The sequence below is a fragment of the Manis javanica genome, chromosome 1 (assembly GCF_040802235.1).
Source record: "Manis javanica isolate MJ-LG chromosome 1, MJ_LKY, whole genome shotgun sequence".
Lineage (NCBI taxonomy): Eukaryota > Metazoa > Chordata > Mammalia > Pholidota > Manidae > Manis > Manis javanica.
In genome coordinates this window covers 4,383,174-4,402,775 of record NC_133156.1, presented here as the reverse complement: position 1 = coordinate 4,402,775, position 19,602 = coordinate 4,383,174, and the positions used below count along the sequence as shown (strand labels likewise).

The 19,602-nt window shown below is 38.7% G+C and overlaps 1 protein-coding gene across 2 annotated transcripts in view; it reads right to left on the bottom strand.

The window, feature by feature from the left end:
- Positions 1-10,793, bottom strand: part of LOC140845908 (transmembrane and coiled-coil domain-containing protein 5A-like) — a 161,778-nt gene extending 150,985 nt beyond the window's left edge. For both annotated transcript variants that reach the window (XM_073221162.1, XM_073221205.1), the window contains exon 1: positions 9,782-10,793. The gene's annotated coding sequence lies outside the window, so the exon portion shown is untranslated. The remainder of the gene's footprint in view (positions 1-9,781) is intronic.
- Between the last annotated feature and the right edge of the window lie 8,809 nt (positions 10,794-19,602).

Genomic DNA, 19,602 nt, shown 5'->3' with positions numbered 1-19,602 from the left:
ACCAAAGAGTTAATAAGCAACTAACTGGCCCCAGATCCCCCAGCTATGAAGGGAAATGAGGCCTTAGACCATCTGACCCCTAAAGACAATGCCCCTAACCATTAAATACAGAAGCATTTAGAAATGACCACAGTGGTGGCAATGTACAAAACTATTAAGAGGTGACCCAAACTGACTACTGATTGGAAGGCTCCCATGTTGAGTGACTCACACATAATACAGAATGAGAAACAGACTTTTTATTAGTTAAACCTGGACCCTGGTTACTGAACTAAAACCTGTCAAATGAAATTTGGCTTGCATCAACATACCTTCTGATTTACATTAACATCTGTAGAGGACTGCTTTAGATGTCATAGCCAACAGCTGCAAGCGCCTTCAAAGGCATGGTAGGCAGGGCTGTGTGAGCCTAAGAGGCATGTTTCATGCTGCACAGGCTTCCAAGACATGGTACCTCCCTTAAAAAAAATTGCCCCTTAGAGTTAATTAGATTTCAAAGTGCAGCTGAAGTGGTTTCATTGAAGATTCCCTTCAATATAAATAGCAAATGTAGCTTCTCAGACTTCTTGGAATAGTTCAGCTATGATTGCTGTTGTTTTGACTAGGCATATAAATATTCCACTAATGGGAAAACAAACTAACACATGCATCAGTCACTTAAGAGACTACAACAGACAGAGCTGTGTCTCTAGTCAAGGTAAGGACAGATGCATCCAGACCACAATCAGTTAGTTATACCCAAAGTTGCTCACATGGGGTCTTAGAGGTTGGGGGTTTAAGTCTTTTGGTTTAGATTATCTATGTAGTTCAGCCCCTTGCACTGCTTCTGCAGCAGTATTAAAGAGCACAACATCTTAGGAGTGAAGGACTTTAGGATCATCTTTCTATTCTCCTCTTACAGATGTGCAAAAGCAAAGGGCAAGGAGTAAAGTCATTTCCATTGTTATGTATTCTCTTTTTGCCCTTTTATATATATATATTACATCTCGGGATCAAATGCTGCATAAGTTCATACAAACTAGGCAGAAATCTATGATGAAAACTAAAGTATCCACTGACAAACAACACAGCAATGACAATTATTTTTAATCCATCTGAACTGGCCACCATCTCTCATCATTGCTAAAAGATAATAAAACCTCCTTACCCAGGCACTTGAGTAAATACATACGACAAAAAACAGTGAAGGCAAAAACAACTCTTATTCCACTTATTCTTAGAGATACAGCAGTAATAAGTTCAATGCTCATGATCTAGCTTGGGAGTATAGCTGAAAACATGTTCTATTAAGGACATTATGTGAGAAAAATAGAGCAAACTGAATGGGAACTATGCATTTAAATGTATCTGGGAATTTATCTTGAAGACCAAATTACATGCACTTTCCTTTTTTCACTAAACATTTAACATTTGGCAAAGTTACTTTACACACTTTCCTACTTAGCTAGAATTCACTAAATACAGATCCTTTATTCAACTCTGGTTCATGTATTTGTGTCATCATATTGCTAGTAAAGGGCACCCTACTGTTATGGCACTTTGCATACAGTATTTGTGTTTATCCAAACTGACTGAATGATTAAAGTGGGGTTAGGATCAGTTGCTAAGGGTCTCAGTGATGCTGAGTTGTATCAGTGGAACCTGAAAAATCTTAGGTATTGATTTAGTTTTAAAAGCTAAAATAACTCAGAGATATATAGTTAAAATAAACATAGAGGGAGAGACTTCTAGGATGGACATGGCAAGTTAAGTCAGCATCTTTTCTCTTCTCCTTCTGGAAGTCCCATGAAGGCCAACAAGGAGAAAGGGGGAAAAACTAGGATATAGTTATTACCCATATACTTCAAAATATGTGTGAGGATGTCAAAAGGAGCTCAGTCTGGATAAAATAAAGTAGAAGTTCAGAGAAAAACCATAAAAATGGCTAGATATCTCAGAGCCCAGTAAAATATACTTGATGAAGATAACAGGCCTCATTCTGATGTACAAACCAATATAGATCATCTTTATTAATGGGAGTAGGAACTGGGGTTAGCAGGAATGCTTGAAGAAGTCTCTCTGGACAGAGTTTGACTAAGACAATCAAATGATAATAGACCAAACAAAAAGTAACATGGAAGACACATTTTAGCATAAAGGGAGAAAATATTTTAGAATGTGAAGCCTGGAAGGCTACACTACCTTTAAACACACACACACACACACACACACACACACACACACACACACACACACACACACACACACACGTATGTGCCAATCTTCAGCAAAGTCTAGACCAACAAAAATACATTTGGATGAGTTATAACAAAAAAATCACAGGCAAAGAACTGAATCTGAATATAAAATAAAAATAATGGGGAAAAACAGAACTTAGGATAAAGAATACTCTAAAAAATATTGGCATGGGGCCAATAAAAATCATGACCAAATATTTCACTATGAATTTAAAAGAACTAATAAAATAGTAACTTCAGTGAAGAAATACAGGAATTCAAAGAAGAAAGAAGATAAGAGTGAACAGTGTAAAATGGAAATAAAGAGAGAAGATTATACATATACAATGACACCGAAAGATGACAGACACAGGTGATCCAAATCATACATAATTAGAGTCCGTAAGAAAGAACTAAACCAGTAACTACAGGTATATATGAAGAAAAATTCTTGAAATAAAACAAAACTAGAAAAATACACAAAGAGTCTATGTATTGGAAAAACTGCCTTTGAACGTTCAACACTGAGACACAAAAGAAAAAAAACAGACCATACAGAACAAAAGGCTCTTAAAATAAACTCTAAAAAATAAAATACACTGACAGAACTGATACATAATAAAACTCTAATAGCAATAAATGACAGAGATGAACTATACACAAGATATGGCTCTGAAAGGTAGAAAATAAAAGGGATATAGGGAATAAAGGAAAATTGGTAAATGCAAACACATAACTTAAAAGCAGGGATTAAAATCTTAATAGCAAATAAAGTGGAGTTCAAGTTTTAAAAAGAATTAAGGTAAAGGAAAGAACTCTATAATGTTAATGAAGACATAAAATTATGACTATCCAAGTATCAAATAACAAAAGGGAAATAAAGACCAGAGCAGAAATGAATTAGACAATAAGAAATTAGAAATATTTCAGTGAAACCAAGAGATGATGTTTCGAGAATATAAATGTAACAGACAAACCCTTAGCCAGACTTATAAAGAAAATAATAAATGACACAAATAAACAAAAACAGAAGCGAAAAAGAAGTCATTACAACTGATGCCTCAGAATTTCAAAAAATTATAAGAGAATTCTATGAAAAATTATATGCCAGTAAATTGGACAACCTAGAAGAAATGAACAAATTCATAGAAATGTACAATCTTCCAAGACTAACCCAGCAAGCAGAAAATCTGAACAGAACAATTACCAGGAACAAAACTGAACTGGTAATAAAAAAAACTCCCAGCAAACAAAGTCCAAGGAAAAGATGATTTCACAGGTGAATTCTACCATGCATTTAAAGAAGAGTTAATACACCCATCCTTCTTAAAGTATTCCAAAAAGCAGGAGAGGAGGGAATACTTCCAAACTCATTCTATGAGGCCAGCATCACTCTAATACCAAAACCAGACAAGGACAATACAAAAAAAGAAAACTACAGACCGATATCCCTGATGAACGTAGATGCAAAAATCCTCAACAAAATACTGCAAACCCAATTCAAAAACATATCAAAAGGATCATCCATCATGACCAAGTGGAAATGATTTCAAGGATGCAAGGATGGTACGGTATTCATAAATAAATAAATATGACACACCACATTAACAAAATGAAGGATAAAAACCATGTGATCATCTCAATAGATGATAAAAAAGCATCTGACAAAATTCAACATCCAGTCATGATAAAAACTCTCAACAAAATGGGTATAGAGTGAACATACTTCCACATAAACACAGGCCATATAGTACAAGCCCATAGGTACCATCATACTTAACAGCAAAAAGATGAAAGCTTTTCCTCTAAGATGAAGAACAAGGATACCCAATCTCTCTAGTTTTATTTAACATAGTACTGGAAGGACCTAGCCATAGCAGTCAAACAAGAAAAAGAGATAAAAGCCATCCAAATTGGTAAGGAAGAAGTAAAACTATCACTATTTATAGATGAAATAATACTATATATAGAAAACCAAAGACTACCAAAATACTATTAGAATAATGAGATTCAGCAAAGTCACAGGATAGAAAATCAATATACAGAAATGGAATTCATTCCTATGTACTAACAATTAATTAACAGACAGATAAATCAAGAAAATAATTCTATTTACAACTGCATCAAAAAGAATAAAATATGTGGTAGTAAACCTAACCAAGAAGATGACAGACTTGAATTCTGAAAACTGTAAGACACTGATTTAAAAAATTGAAGAAGACACAAATAAATGGAAATCTATTCCATGTTCATGGATGGGAAGAATTAATATTGTCAAAATGGCCATCTGCCCAAAGCAATGTACAGATTCAGTGCAATCCCTATCAAAATACCAATGGCATTTTTTGAGCAAGTAATCCTAAAATACATATGGAACCACAAAAGTCCCCAAGTAGCCAAACCAATATTGAGAAAGACGTACAAATCTGCGCACATCACACTCTAACTTGAAGCTATACTACAAAGCCACAGTAAGCAAAATCGCACAACACCAGCACAAGGAAAGACCCATGGATCAATGGAACAGAATAGAGAGCCCAGAAATAAGCTCACATACCTATGGCCAGTTAATATAAATGGTGTTGGGAAAACTAGACAGGTACATGAAAAAGAATGAAACTGGATGGACTACTGTCTAAACACCATACACAAAAATAAACTCAAAATGGATTAAAGACCTAAATATTAGATACGAACCATAAAACTCTTAGAAAAAACCATAAGCAAAAACCTCATCAACATAAACATGAGTAATTTTTTCTGGACATGTCTCCCCAGGCAAAGGAAACAAAAGCAAAAATGAACAAGTGGGACTTCATCACACTAAAAAATTTTGGGACAGCAAAGGAAGCCATCAATAAAACAAAAAGGTAACCTACACTATGGGGTAATATATTAATAAATGATTTATCCAATAAGGGGTTAACATTCAAAATATATAAAGAATTCATATGACTCAACACCAAAAGAATAACACAATTGAAAACTGGGCAGAGGATCTGAATAGACATTTTTACAAAGAAGACATACAGATGGTAGACACATGAAAAGATGCTCCACACTGCTAATCACCCAGGAAATGCAAATCAAAACCACAGTGAAATGTCACCTTATGCCACTCAGAATGGCCACTAAGAGACAAGAATAACAAAGGTTGTGAGGATGTGGGAAAAGGAAACCCTCCTACACTGTTGGTGAGAATGTAAATTGGTGCAGCCACTATGGAAAGCAGTATGGAGGTTCCTCAAAAAACTAAAAATAGAAATTCTGTTTGACCAAGTAATTCTAGTTAGGAATTAACCCAAAGAAAACAAAAGCTCCAATTCAAAAAGACATATGCACCCCTCTGTTTATTACATTATCTACAATAGCCAAGATATGGAAGCAACCTAAGTATCCATCAATAGACGAATGGATAAAGAAGGTATAATACATATACACAATGGAATATTATTCGTCCATAATAAAGAAACAAAGCTTGCCATTTGCAATGGCATAGATGGACTTAAAGGGTATTATGCTAAGTGAAATAAGCCAGGCAGAAAAAGACAAATACCATATAATTTCACTTATATGTGGAATCTAAAAACAAGACAAAACAAAATGAACAAAACGGCAATAAATTCCTAGACACTGAGAAGTGACTGGTGGTTACCCTGGGGCTGGGAGGGTGAAATAGTTGAAGGGAATAAAGTGGCACAAAATCTCAATCATAATATGTTAGTCAGGGGGATGAAAGTGCAGCATGGAGAATATAGTCAAGAGTTCTGAACATCTTTCTACATTGACAGTAAACTACACTATTTGGGGTGAGGATTTAATAATGCATATAACTGTAAAATCACTATGCTTTATGCTTGAAACCAATATGATATTGCATATCAACTATAGTTCAATAAAAAAAAATATCAAAATAAAAAACAAACAAACCTATTGGGGAAAAAAACTACCTTTGCATTTATTCTCATACCTAGCAATTGAGAACTTGAGGGAACTTGTCCTATAGATAGACTTGCATGAGTGTTAAATGATAAATATGCCAGGCTATTCACTGTAGCATTGTTTATAGCTTCAGAAAGTTACAAACAGTTCTATATGCATTAGAAGACTGGTTAAATAAATTACAGTTTAATCCTACTTTAAATTCTCTGCTACTATTATGAAAGGATGAAAGAAAATGCTTCAATGTGCTGATACAGGAAAAAAAAAAGAAAAAACCTCCAGGATAACACATTTATGTGAAAAGAGCAAAGGGCAGAGCAGTAAATTTTATCTTTGGTTTAAAAGAGTTAGAGGGGTAAAAATAAAAAAGTGTGTTACAGGTATACACACACACACACACAAACACATATATATACATGCACATAAACTACAAAAGTACTAAGATATCAGTAACACTAGTAGGTGGGGTACAGGGAAACCATTTACTTTTTCCTTTTTTATTTAATTAACTATGTAAATTTATTACTTGTATACAAATGAACTTACAATATGATAAAAATGAGAGGGAGACTGTTATAGTCCTGTTTATATTTTTCCAAGTAATGGCATTTAAAAAAACCTCCTACCATCTATTATTAACTATTACATCATAAAAGAAAAGACATCTTGAAACAAAAAACCATAAAAATTTATCATTTTTAAAAAAGCTTTTTAAATTGATACAATATTACTGTCTTTTTCATACTTCCTTGCAGAACAGCAAACACAACATCACCACCTGGCCATGAAGACGCAGATGGAAACACTAGCAGAGGTGGCAGGGAGAGGGGCTGCACGATTCTGGAAGAGATACAAGACCTCTTCTGGAAACTAATCAAAAAAACACTTTTGTAATAATATTCCATAATGCTTTATGCATTAGTATATATTATATATTACATATACTCTATATAATTATACATTTATGTCCTAAAACATTTTAAATGATCAAAAAAGACAAAATCATCAGAACAAAGGTAAAAAGATGAAGTTGCTATTGAAGTCCAAAAGCTAATTCCCTCAAAGCAAGGCTAAGGTGGTGGGTGACTAGGAAAGTGGGTCTTCCTAGGATACTGATGATCTTGTCTAGGGTAAGCATTCCTGGGTTCTGTCCAGCTGTAGGGAACCTTGCGGGCTCCAGCTTGTAGATCACTGCACGGGTTCCAGATAATGGCCAGTGAGTGGCACTTTCCTTGATCTGTGTGCTATATCTGGACTCTCCTATCCTGTCTCCATAAGTGGTTCAGAGAATGAGAGGCAACAGGTGTGGATTCACCTTCCCTCTGCCCTGCAGTCAGACAGAAAAGATTAGGGAGGCTATATTAACATGTAGTTGGAGGAAAGAATCTATCTCTTAGTGTTTAAATGGAACATTTGCACATTACTGTGCAACAGCCTTGCCTAATTTGCCATAACAGATATAAACTCAGACAGAAAAAGTGGAGTGGTAGCCAGTGATGATAATAATGACTAATAATGACTAATAAGAGTTTGCATTTTGTAAGCCCTAACCATGTGACACTCATAGGTTAAGCTCTCTGTGCATGCATCACATTACTGAATCTGTGTCTCTCTGTAAGATAGGTACTATTACCATCCCGTTTACTTTGAAACAACTGAAGAACATAAACTTGAGGCCATTTGTATTAGGTCACACAGCTAATACAGAACCCACTGTGTTTTGCATTCCATGAAAAGAGATCACAGTGTAGTAGAAAGAACTCTGGACTGGATGTCAAGAGATCCATGTTCTGGGATACTAGCTCCTAGGTAAACAAAATTTATTTCTCTATGTTTGTCTGTTCACCTATAAAACTAGAGAACAGAATCTCTAACAGCTAAGCTTTTTCAATTTTAAAATTTGACAGATCTAGGACAATTCTAGATAATTTGCTGAACTCTAAATGAATTTGAAAAAATGCCTCTTAGTCCATAACCCAAATGATTTAATTCAAGGAAATATTTTTTCCTGTAGTACATGGCAATGTAGCAGGATATATAGAGTTATTTTTCCTGTTGATTTAGTATTTTGGCTCATGAGGTCTGAATCAAGCCAGGGAAAGAAAACTCGCCCCCCCCCCCTCACTTCCTCATTCTAATGGAGCTGCAAGCAGCAGGAGGCAGCCAACACCCTACAGGGTCTACTGGATCAGCCCTCCTCCTCTGGATTGGGAGTGCCTAATAAGAGGTGCGTACCGAGCTGCACTACCCAAAGGCCCGCTCTGATGCCTCCACCAAAGCACAGAATGAAGGGAGCTCAAGGACTCTAGAGCATGCCAAGTGATGTTGTCAATTGTCAACATCCCTTTCCCAGTAAGGGAGAGGTGAGGATGATGCTCAGTAAAATATTCCCTGTGGTTAGGGATACACTCAAGCAAAGACTGATATCTATTTCTGGTCCAAATATTTCTAAATGTATGTCCCACTTCAACAGACAGTGAAGTAGTAACCCTAGAAAGAAGATGGCTTCTGGCCTGCTATGTTCTCCAAGGCCCTCAGATGATGCAGAAGAGGTCTTCAGTGGTTCCTGCGGCTCCGTGGAAGGAGCACAGGGTTAAAGAGGGACATGCACCATGAGGTTGCCAGGGAGCTGCAGGGGAGTGGAGCACAGTTGGTAGTGTCCCACAGATGGGCCGAAGAAAACACAGCTGCCTCCCCAATGGGGACATCATTGATTGAAGGAGTCCAGGTGAAAGTAAACATCACCTCACAGAAAGTGCACAAACCCCAGAGACCACTTCATCAGCCACCAGCAACAGGCAAAACCAGAACAGGGCCTGGGACAACTCCCCATATCCACCATGGGGCAAGTGCATGGGAAGATGTCTAAGAAAACATCTGTAACGCTCCTTCTCCTCTTGCTCGCAGAGCCGGAGCCCCTCCTTCCCTACTCCAAGCAAAAATAGGCATGTTTTGGTTCATACTTAGTATAGATTTCAAAGAAAAACAAGACACTCTTGTTTTTTTTTTAGCAGATATTTAGCAGAATAAGCCTGACAAAAAAGCTAAGTGAACTATTATTAGGGGGCAGCTCAAGGAGACTTAAAACAGCACAGTTGAAAGCAATGAAGACAAAAAAAATCCATATGGGTCACCAAGATGGTGACACAGGTTGTTTTAAAAAGAAAAGTATGGGTCATGGTGACACAGGTCATTTCTAACTCTGCTCTCTCTATAAGAACTAACAACTAATCAGGGAGAAGACACCACTGAGAGAATCCTAGAACATGGGGCTGAGACTGAAGCAACCCCCAGCACCACACCAGAGACCCAGACAGACTGCACTAGAGGGGGGAAAGGAGTGGTACATACTGACAGCACTGCACCTCCCCCCTCCCCAGCTGGCACAGTATCACACCAGGTGGTCTTCCCTGAGTTCCTTCAGTGGGAAAAGAGAACCCAGGGTGGACATCTAGCTGCCCCAAGAGTTGTGGGTGACATCTTGGGAGCCCCCACTCCTGTCTTACTCCACAGGGACTGCAAGGGAATATGCAAGGCTTAACCACTTGGAGTTTGATTGTAACAGAGAAGGGGGAAGAGCTTACAGCAACCAGCCCTTGGATATTAGCAGACTGAGTTCTCACCTGTAGCACCCAGACAGTAATCACTACCAGCAGCTTTGCTCATCTACACAGCCAAGATGGTGGTACCTCTGACCAGGGAACTTTGCAGGATGCAGGCCTGCCTGACTTGGGTCTCCAAATGAAGATCCTTACCAGACCTGAAGCCTGTCCTGTACCTGCCCAAGCAGGGGTGCTGAGCGCACTGCTGAGTATAGCTCCCAGTTGCATCTGACCAGAACACCTGGAAGCTGCATAGCTAGCAACACTTGAGCAGAGAGTGATGCAGGCGGAGCTGACAATCTGTAGAGTAAACCAGTGACACAGGGAACTTGGGGAGGAGCATAGCTGAAGACCACAAACAAAGCATCTCCAGGCTCGGAGTCAGTTCCCCCACTCTGCTCAGGCAGGGAAGCTAATTCATTGCTCTGGTCATTACTGTATATAGCTCCTAACCCTACCTGGCCAGAAAGCCTAGCCAGAACCTGGAAGCTCCACAGCCCAAACACAGAATCTGGCAGGCAGAGTTGACTGTCTACAGAGAAAGCAAGTAGCACTCTTCCTCCAGGGAACTTAGGAAATAGGTTTGCTTTGGTCAAGAGCACAAAAAAAGATGCTTCCCTGTTTTAAAGATAGTTTTCCTGCTCCACCTGAGCAGGAAACCAAAACCAGGGAACCAAACTAGAGCACACAGGAAGCTATGTAGCCCATCCAACAGCCCTGCACACAGTGGCACTTTAACAGAAAAAAACAGTTCACGGCTTCTCCCATATGTAGAGCAAAACTGGTGCCCCACCTAGTCAGGGAATTTAATGCATACTCTGGCCTGATTCAGGTCCCTAAAAATGAGCTGTGCAAGCCCTGGGGACCATTCTGCTGCCCTCCGCCCCAGGGCAGGGAAGCTAAAACATAGTCCCATTTACTACTGAGTACAGTACCCAGTCCTAACCATCTAGTAAGCCTTATCAGAGAACCCGGGTAGCTTCAGAGCCCATCCTACAGTCTCTTGGACAGGGAATCCTAGTAAATACACTTTCATCACAAAAACTAGACTTTAATCAAAAAGAAAAAGGAAAAAGATTATATAATGAGAAAGAAGTCACTCCATCAAGATGTAGCAACTGTAAATATTTATGCACCCAAAACTAGACCACCTAAATAGATAAAGTAAGAACTAACAGAGCTAAAAGGAGAAATAGTGACCAATACAACAATAGTTAAGGACTTTAAAAATGCAGTATAAACAATGAAAAGGTCACCAAGACAGAGAATCAATAGGAAACTGAAGGTCTGGACAACTCTATCAACCAAGAGGACCTAATTAAATACACACAGAACATTTTATCAAACAAGAGTAGAATACAAACTTTTCTCAAGTGTACATGGGATATTTTATAGGATAAACCATTTGTTAGAATATAAACCAAGTCTTAGCAAGTCAAGAAACTGAAGTTATACCAAGTATCTTCTTTAACCACAATGGAATGAGTAACAGAGAAAATTGGAAAACTTACAAATACATGGAAACCAAACAATACTCTGCTGAACAGCCAATGGATCAAAGAAGAAAGTAAAGGGGGGGGGGGGAATTATTTTGCGACAAACAAAAATGGAAAGAGAACATGCCAAAACTTACAGGATACAGCAAAAGCAGTTCTAAGAGGGAAGTTCATAGCAATAAACACATTAATATATAAGATCTCAAATAAGCATCTTAACTCTGCATGTCAAGGAACTAGAAAGAGAACAACAAACTGAGGCCAAAGTTAGCACAGGGAATGAAATAACAATGATCAGAACAGAAATAAATGAAAAAGAAAAGAGGAAAACAACATAAAAAGTTAACAAAAATAAAACTTGCTTCTTTAAAAGGATAAACAAAACCCTTAGCTAGACTTACCAAGTCAACAGAAAAAGAGAGAAGACTCAAATCAACAAAATTGTAAATGAAAGAGACATAATAGCTGATGCCACAGAAATACAAAGGATCATAACAGACTATTATGAACTACACTCCAATAAACTGAACTTAGGAGAAATGGAAAAAAATTAGAAATATACCAAGACTGAATCAGAAAGAAACAGAAAATCTGAACAGACCAATTACATAAGGAGACTGGATCAGTAATTTAAAATCTCCCAATGAAGAAAATGCCAAACCCAGGCAGTGTTTGGTAGATTTAAAAATGAACTAATGTCAATCCTTCTCAAAGTCTTCCAAAAACATCAAAGAGAATGGAACACTCTAAACTCATTTTATGAGGCCAGCCTTACCCTGATATCAAAGCCAGAAAAGGACACTGCAAGAAAACTACAAGTCAATATTCATAAAGACTACAGATGCAGAACTACTCAATAAAATATTAGCAGAGCAAATTTAGCAGCACACTAGAAATATCATTAACTGTGAACAAGTGGGATTTATCCCTGGAGTGCAAGGTTGTTCCAATATACCAAATCAATATATGTGACACATCACTTTAAAAGAATGAAAGAAAAAAATCACACGATCATATCAATAGATACAGTAAAATATATTTGACAGAACTCAGCATCCATTTATGATAAAAAACTCTTTAAAAATTAGGTACAGAAATTATCTCAACATAATAAAAGTCAAAAGTAATATATATGACAAGCCCACAACTAACATCATACTCAATAATAATTTTTCCTATTTTTCTAATTGTAAAATACATATAACATAAAATTTACCATCTTAACCATTTTTTAATGTACAGTTTAGTGGTATAAAATAGATTCATTATATTGTACCATCATACATCTCCAGAACTCTTATCTTCCAAAACTGAAATTCAGTTACCTATTGAACAAAAAATATTCTATTCCCAGTTCCCTCAGCCTGGAAACCACCATTCTACTTTATGTCTGTATGAATTTGACAGCTGTAGGTAACTCAAATTAGTGGGATCATATGGCACTTGGCTTACTGTGACAGGCCTATTTAACAGCATAAAGCCCTCAAAGTTCATCTGTGCTGTAGCATGGGTCAGAATTTCTTTTTTTTAAGACTGGTTAATATTCCATTATAATTATATATCACATTTGGCTTCTCCCTTCTGTAGACTGACAATTGAGTTGTTTACCTTTTAGGTATTGTGAATAATGTTTGTATGAACACAGGCATACAAATATCTGTTCAATACTCTGATTTCAATTTTGGAGGGTATATACTCAAAAGTGGAATTGTTAGATTTGACTGAGATTTAGAAATATGAAGTAACTGCCTGATATCAGCTATGTCACATAGATCCATAATCTCAACCTAGATAATAATCTTGACAGCTGATGTTTTCACATTTGCCCTCTGTATATGTCTTTTCCCAAGAGAACCTACTGTCTGACAGGCATTTTACAGTTTTTATATTATTTCTTAGTCCAAAGCTATTATGGTAGCTACTGGCATTCCCATTACATTACATGATGATCTTGAGCTAAATTAAGTAATCTCCTTAAAGTTCCTCAGATATTAGGGGGTAGCTGAGTGTCAAACCCAAGTCTGTCTAACCCAGAGTCTGTGACCTATTTCCTAAATCATATTTCCCTCTAAACTAGGAAGTCTGAAGTCAATTGCTTTATATCCAGATATTGATGTCCAAACTGATTAGGAATCATGGGTTTGAAATGAAAGGTAAGTGATCTGTCTCACTTTAAGACAGAGAGAATGAAACAGTTGATCAAATGCACTCTAAGTGCACTCTAACTTCATCCATGGTTCAATCAACAAGGCACCCCAGAAGTGAAATTTGCTAAGAACCATGGACACTAAGCTAGCAATCCAGACTCCCTTGATTTGGAAGAGTATATGGTCTGTCAATCATTCTACAATCCAAATATGTAGGTGGGGATTTGGTGCCACAGAGAGTTCCCTAAAAGAGCGAGAAGTCGATTTAGCCTTCAAATACTACAGCTGGAAGAGATTTGAGGGAAGGTTCAGTCATTAGAGTTGTTCTCAGACAGGGCCAAGAGGGATTCTGGCCCCTTAATTCCAAAACACTCCCACTCTGAGCTGTTTTTAATATTTACGCCTATAGCTAACATGCAGTCCCCAAAGCCACAGTCTTTTGTAAAATGCACACTCTTCTGACAGCATTCATTTCCTGGTGTCTAAGAGAAATATTTATGTTCCCAAGGAGGCAGAAATAAATATAACCTCTGGAAACATTTTCACAAGAAATCAAACACTGGAAAAGACACAAATATCTACGAATAGGACTGTTACATTAATTAGTATGTAGCCATTCTATGGAGTGTTATTAGTTTAAAATATGAGGTACAAGTCTACAGTTACATGAAAAGATCTCCAAAATGTATCACTAGGTAAAAATGTTACAAAAAATAGATGTATCATATGATCCCCTCTACACAAAGCAACTCAAAAATGAAGCCCACCTATAGACATACTTTAGAGATATTGCAGGTCTGGTTCCAGACCACCCCCAATAAAGCAAATATCCAACTAAAGTGAGTCAAATCAGTTTTTTGGTTCTCCAGTGCATATAAAACTTGTTTTACAGTATACTGTAGTCTATTTAAAGTGTCCTATGACATTATGTCTAAAAAACAATGTACAAACCTTAATTAAAAAATAACTTATTGCTAAACGTTCTATGCATTATCTGAGCTTTCAGGGAGCCCTCATGTTTTGGCGGAGGATCCGGCCTCGAAGCTGCTGGCTGCTGGCTGCTGGCTGCTGGCTGCTGGCTGCTGGCTGACAACAGTGGTTGCTGAAGGCTGGAGTGGCTGTGGCAATTTCTTAAAAAAGGACAACAACGAATTCTGCCTCATCAACTTTTCCTTTCAAGAAAAGGAAAATTTAGCCACAGTAGCACTTCAATTAATTAGAGTCAATTCTCTCAAACCCTGCTGCTGCTTCATCAACTAAGTTTATATAAGATTCTAAATCCTTTGTTATTATTTTAACAATCTTCATAGCATCTTCACCAGGAATAGATTCCATCTCAAGAAGTCACTGTCTTTACTCATCCGTAAGAATAACTCCTCATCCATTCAAGTTTGGATCATGAGTTTGCTGCAACTAAGTCTCCTCTTCAGGCTCCACTTGTAATTCTAGTTCTCTTGCTGTTTCCACATATGCAGTAACTTCTCCCACTTAGGTCCTGACCCCTCAATGTATCACCCATAAGGGTTGGAATCAACTGCTCCCAAACTCCTGTTCATGTTGACATTTTGAACTCTCCCCATGAATCATAAATGTTCTTGATGGCGTCTAGAATAGAGAATCTTTGCCAGAAGGTGTTTCAACTGACTTTCGCCAGATCCACCAGAAGAGTCACTATCTGTGGCAGCTACAGACTTAAAAATGTATTTCCTGATTAATAATACTTGTAAGTTGAAATCGTTCCTTGACCCATGGCTGCAGAATGGATGCTGTGTTAGCAATCATGAAAACAATATGCATCTCGTTGTACATCTCCATCAGAGCTCTTGAGTGACCAGGTGCACTGTCAATGAGCAGGAACATTTTTAAAAGAATCTTTTTTTTTCTGAGCAACTAAGTTTATGTAATATTCTAAATCCTTTGCTGTCATTTTAACAATCTCAAAGCATCCTCACCAGGAATACCTTACCAAAATATTAACTTGGTTCAAAGAAATATGGATTTGTTGCATCAGATTGTATATCTCCTGATCTGAAAGTCTCCATGTCAGCAGTAAGGCTTTGTCATTGCTGTTACCACCACCACATGTGCTGGCCTAGCATGAATCCTGAATTCCCCTGGCACTGCACTAGCAGTGTCTGCGCTAGGGAGTCATCAGGGCCACGTGGTATTCACGCGTTTGGGTTGTTACTGTTGGGGGTTAATTTATGATGAGATGGTACAAGATGGGAATGGAGAAGGAAGAAACAGAACCCATGTTACTGAGAGGGCTGAGTCAGGCAGGGGTCTTAGGTAAAAACTGCATCTTGGCAGAATAGCAGTTAGAGTCACTGAGAAGGCTGAAGAATGAAACTTAGAAAATGAGTAAGAGAAAGGGATGCTAAACCATAGCCAGACTACAAGTAAAACCCTGCTACACAGTGAATCTGGTGAGGGCACTCCTGTAGCCATCACCAAACATTGGCTGACAAAGCATCCTTTCCTGCTGCTGCTGCATCCCACCTGGTATCCTGGATGGTGTCACCACACTTCTCCCACTGCCCTGCTGCCCACACCTGCCTCAGAATGGGCTCTATAGATCTCTTCATTGGATCACAAGCTCCTAATTCGAGGTCTGGGGTGGGGGGGAGTTTCTGATCAGTGGGTACCAGGGTCATATGTCCTCTACCAGCTTCAAGAGAATCAGCGACATAAAGCACAGCTATAGTGGGAAGCGGGCTCTTCATCCAGGGCACCAGGGACTCTGGGCATTTCCCAAATGTGGGAAGGAAGTACAGATGCTGGACATCCAAAAAAGGTGGATGCTAAGTACCCATGTAGTACTCCCTTTGGACACCCAAAATAATATGGAGATAAATATGGAGATGAAACAAGGGAGAAATGCTTTTGTTTCAATCATGTAACTACCTTCTGTACCACTAAGAAAAGCTTATCCTTATCTTAAAAAATAGGACAACTTAAAGGATAATTAGTTAATAAATTTAGCTCCAGATCATGGAATGCTAGATGATGTTCTTTTTTTCACGACTACTGTCATATTATCATCTCAGTATTTTATAACTTACAAACTAGACCCTAAAATTAAAATCAACACACCCTTTATAATATAGGAGAAGGGAGTGGAAATAAAAGATAAGTAATTCAAATATGTGAATATGTATGTGCTTCAGCAAGAAATTTATGCAGATGTCACAATCCTCATTTCTGCACTAGTCACAGGCCATATTTGTTTTAATGACTTCTTTATTTTACCAAGTGGATTGATGTTTTCACTTTTCATCAGGACCCAGATGAAATGGTTCAGGACGTGCACTGAATCTCTCACGGCATCCAACCCTACTCTCCTAGGTCCAAAGCATCATGTTTTCCTGGTAGCTGGTTGGCTGAAAGTGTTTTGGAAATATCTCTGAATGATAAAAATTACCTGGGCTGCCAGTGAATTAGAATTTCCAGGAAATCTGGATATTTTTAACTAGCACTCAGTAACTATGAATAGCAAATCTTAATCAATGGGCTTAAATATCCCAGACTCAAATAACCAGTTTCTCAGAGAATATGAAATATATTTCATGCGTTTTGCTATTGGTAGTGAAGTAAGAGAGCCCTGTATACACTGACTTTGCCTTTCAGGGTATCATTAATCTACAAAAAAGGTAACACAGCTTTAATAGATGGAGAAAGTGGATTCTTGACTGATAAGGGATGAACAGCAGAGGTTGAAGTCATTCAAGTCTCATAACTCCTCCCTTATTTTCTATTCTAGTTCCTGAATCCTCACTCACAATACTTGAACCCTTTCATAAGAGACCAAGAAAGGCCAAGAATTCAACAGCTTTGTAATTTTGTAGTCTGGATCACCTTATTAAAGAACATTCTTTATTCAGAAAAAAAGGCATCAACTTCCTTATTTCACATCTCTGATATTTCTAGTTCTTCCTTTAGTACCATTAGACTTACTCTTGCAACTATCTGATTTTTCTCATTATATATATATATATTTACCTGCATTTATATAATGCTCCACATTATCACAATTTCACAGATAAAGAAGCAGACATCCAACAATATTAGCTTACCCTAAACCTTGCAGACAGCCTGTGGTGGAATCAAGACTCTAACGCAGGTGTGCCTACCCCACACCCTGTGCTTCAAAAATAGGACAACTTAAAGGATAATTAGTTAATAAATTTAGCTCCAAATCATGGAATACAGGATGATGTTCATTTTTCCATTACTTCTGTCATATTATCATATCAATATTTTATAACCTACGAACAGGTTGGATGCCATGAGAGATTCAGTGCACATCCTGAATCATTTTATCTGGGTCCTGAAGAAAAGTGAAAACATAATTTCACTGGCAAGATGATCTTTTCCTACAATAGCAATAGTACCTGTCTTTGATAATTTTTAAACACTTCAGAAAACTGGATGATTTCCCCCCCCCCATTTCATCTGTGTATGTATTCTATAGACATGGCCTAACTCATACAAAACTATTATTCTTCTAACACTATACTATGCACATAGTAAGGGTTGTTACTAGCAATCCTTAGCTTTCTTAGATGGTGGCTATAGCACGCAAATCTGTCTCTTTCTCCACATGGCCTTCTCCTATGTGTGTCCAAATATCCCTCTTCTTATAAGGACACCTTATCTTAATTTGATTACATCTGTAAAGACTCTATTTCCAAATGTAAACATTAGAAGGAATTGGAATTAAAGATGGCAGAATAGGAAGGCAAGACAGAAACCTCCTCCCAAAAACACATAAAAGAGAAAAATACTGCAAATACAACTAGACCTGAAAACAACCCAGAACAGACTCCTGCACCTGAGGAGGAAGGAGGACCACACAGAGAGAGGTGAGGTGGCAATGGCAAGATCGACTGGGACCCAAGCCCTCCCCCAACCCAAGCCTGCAGGTGGGAGAAAGGGACAGAGTGGGGAGCAGGTAGGAGCCCAGGAGCACTACACACGTCGCCCTGGAGATCTGCTCTGAGAGCCCAAGCCCACAGTACACTGGGTTCCGGTGATTACCAGGGCTGGACCCATGCCCGTGTGGAGGGCAGGCACGCCCCACCAGTCCTGAGACCCAAAGCAGAGGTAGCAGTGTGAAAGACTTGCCAGCAGTTGGAGGGGTGCCAGAGGGGACAAGGATTGGACGGAGCTCTCTCCTCGGGAGAAAGGGCAGGTAGAGGATACATCTCCAGCCCTTTCTCCACCCCACAGATTGGGAACCCTCAGGAGCTCCAGATGCTCCATGGCCCTTGCTGACAACACAGCCCTGAGGCACCTCCCTGCACGCTGCCAGGAACCAACCCACTTGGCCCAGTGGCAGCATCAGACTTGGCTGCCCGGCAGGTGGAAGGAGATCCACCCAGCTTCCTTGGCTCCCTTTCAGCCCAACCAGAGAGGTGCCTGGAGGAGCCAGCCAAGAGCTCCTTTCTCCCTGCGGGGGCCCAAACCCAACACTTGCTGCCTCCCCACTGCTGCAGGCCTGGCAGAAGGTGGCTCTGCCCACAGTGAGCTCAACAGAGATTCCTGAGCTCATCACAAAGGCAGCAAGCAGCTCAAGCAATCTGCCCACCCACACTTAGACCACTTTAGAAGGCAGGCAGAAAGGTGCCCCCCACACAGCATGCCAACCACTGGGGCCTCCATAAAATAGAACCAGGCACGAGAGAGTAAAGAATCCTGAGGTTCTGGGCACCACAGCACATCTTCTTCATAAAGCTATTACTCTTTAGACCAGAAAGCATCGCAGAGACATCTAATACAAGGCAAGAAACACAGAATCCCTGATAAAACAAGCAGGCAGGGGAATTTGATCCAGTCAAAACTACAAGACAGAACCCTAGAAAGAGGGCTAAATGAAACAGAGATCACCTTGATGGAGATTTCAAAACAAAAGTCATAAACATGCTCACGGATTTACAAATAAGGTCACATTCACAGGACCGTCATGCACATGAATTTGGGAAGTGGGGACACTATTCAACCCATTAAAGGAGATAAGTAATACCGGTTTAGAAAAGGAATAAAATATTACAGCCTTGCGTTGTGGTCTGTGCCGAGAAGGAAACACAGGAAATTACTTTTTGGAATAATCTCTCCCTTGATCTTTGAGTTACAAAGTGACATTTCACTCCAGAGAACGTAAGCATCTCTTTGCACCTAATTCTTTCATTTTGCCTTCACA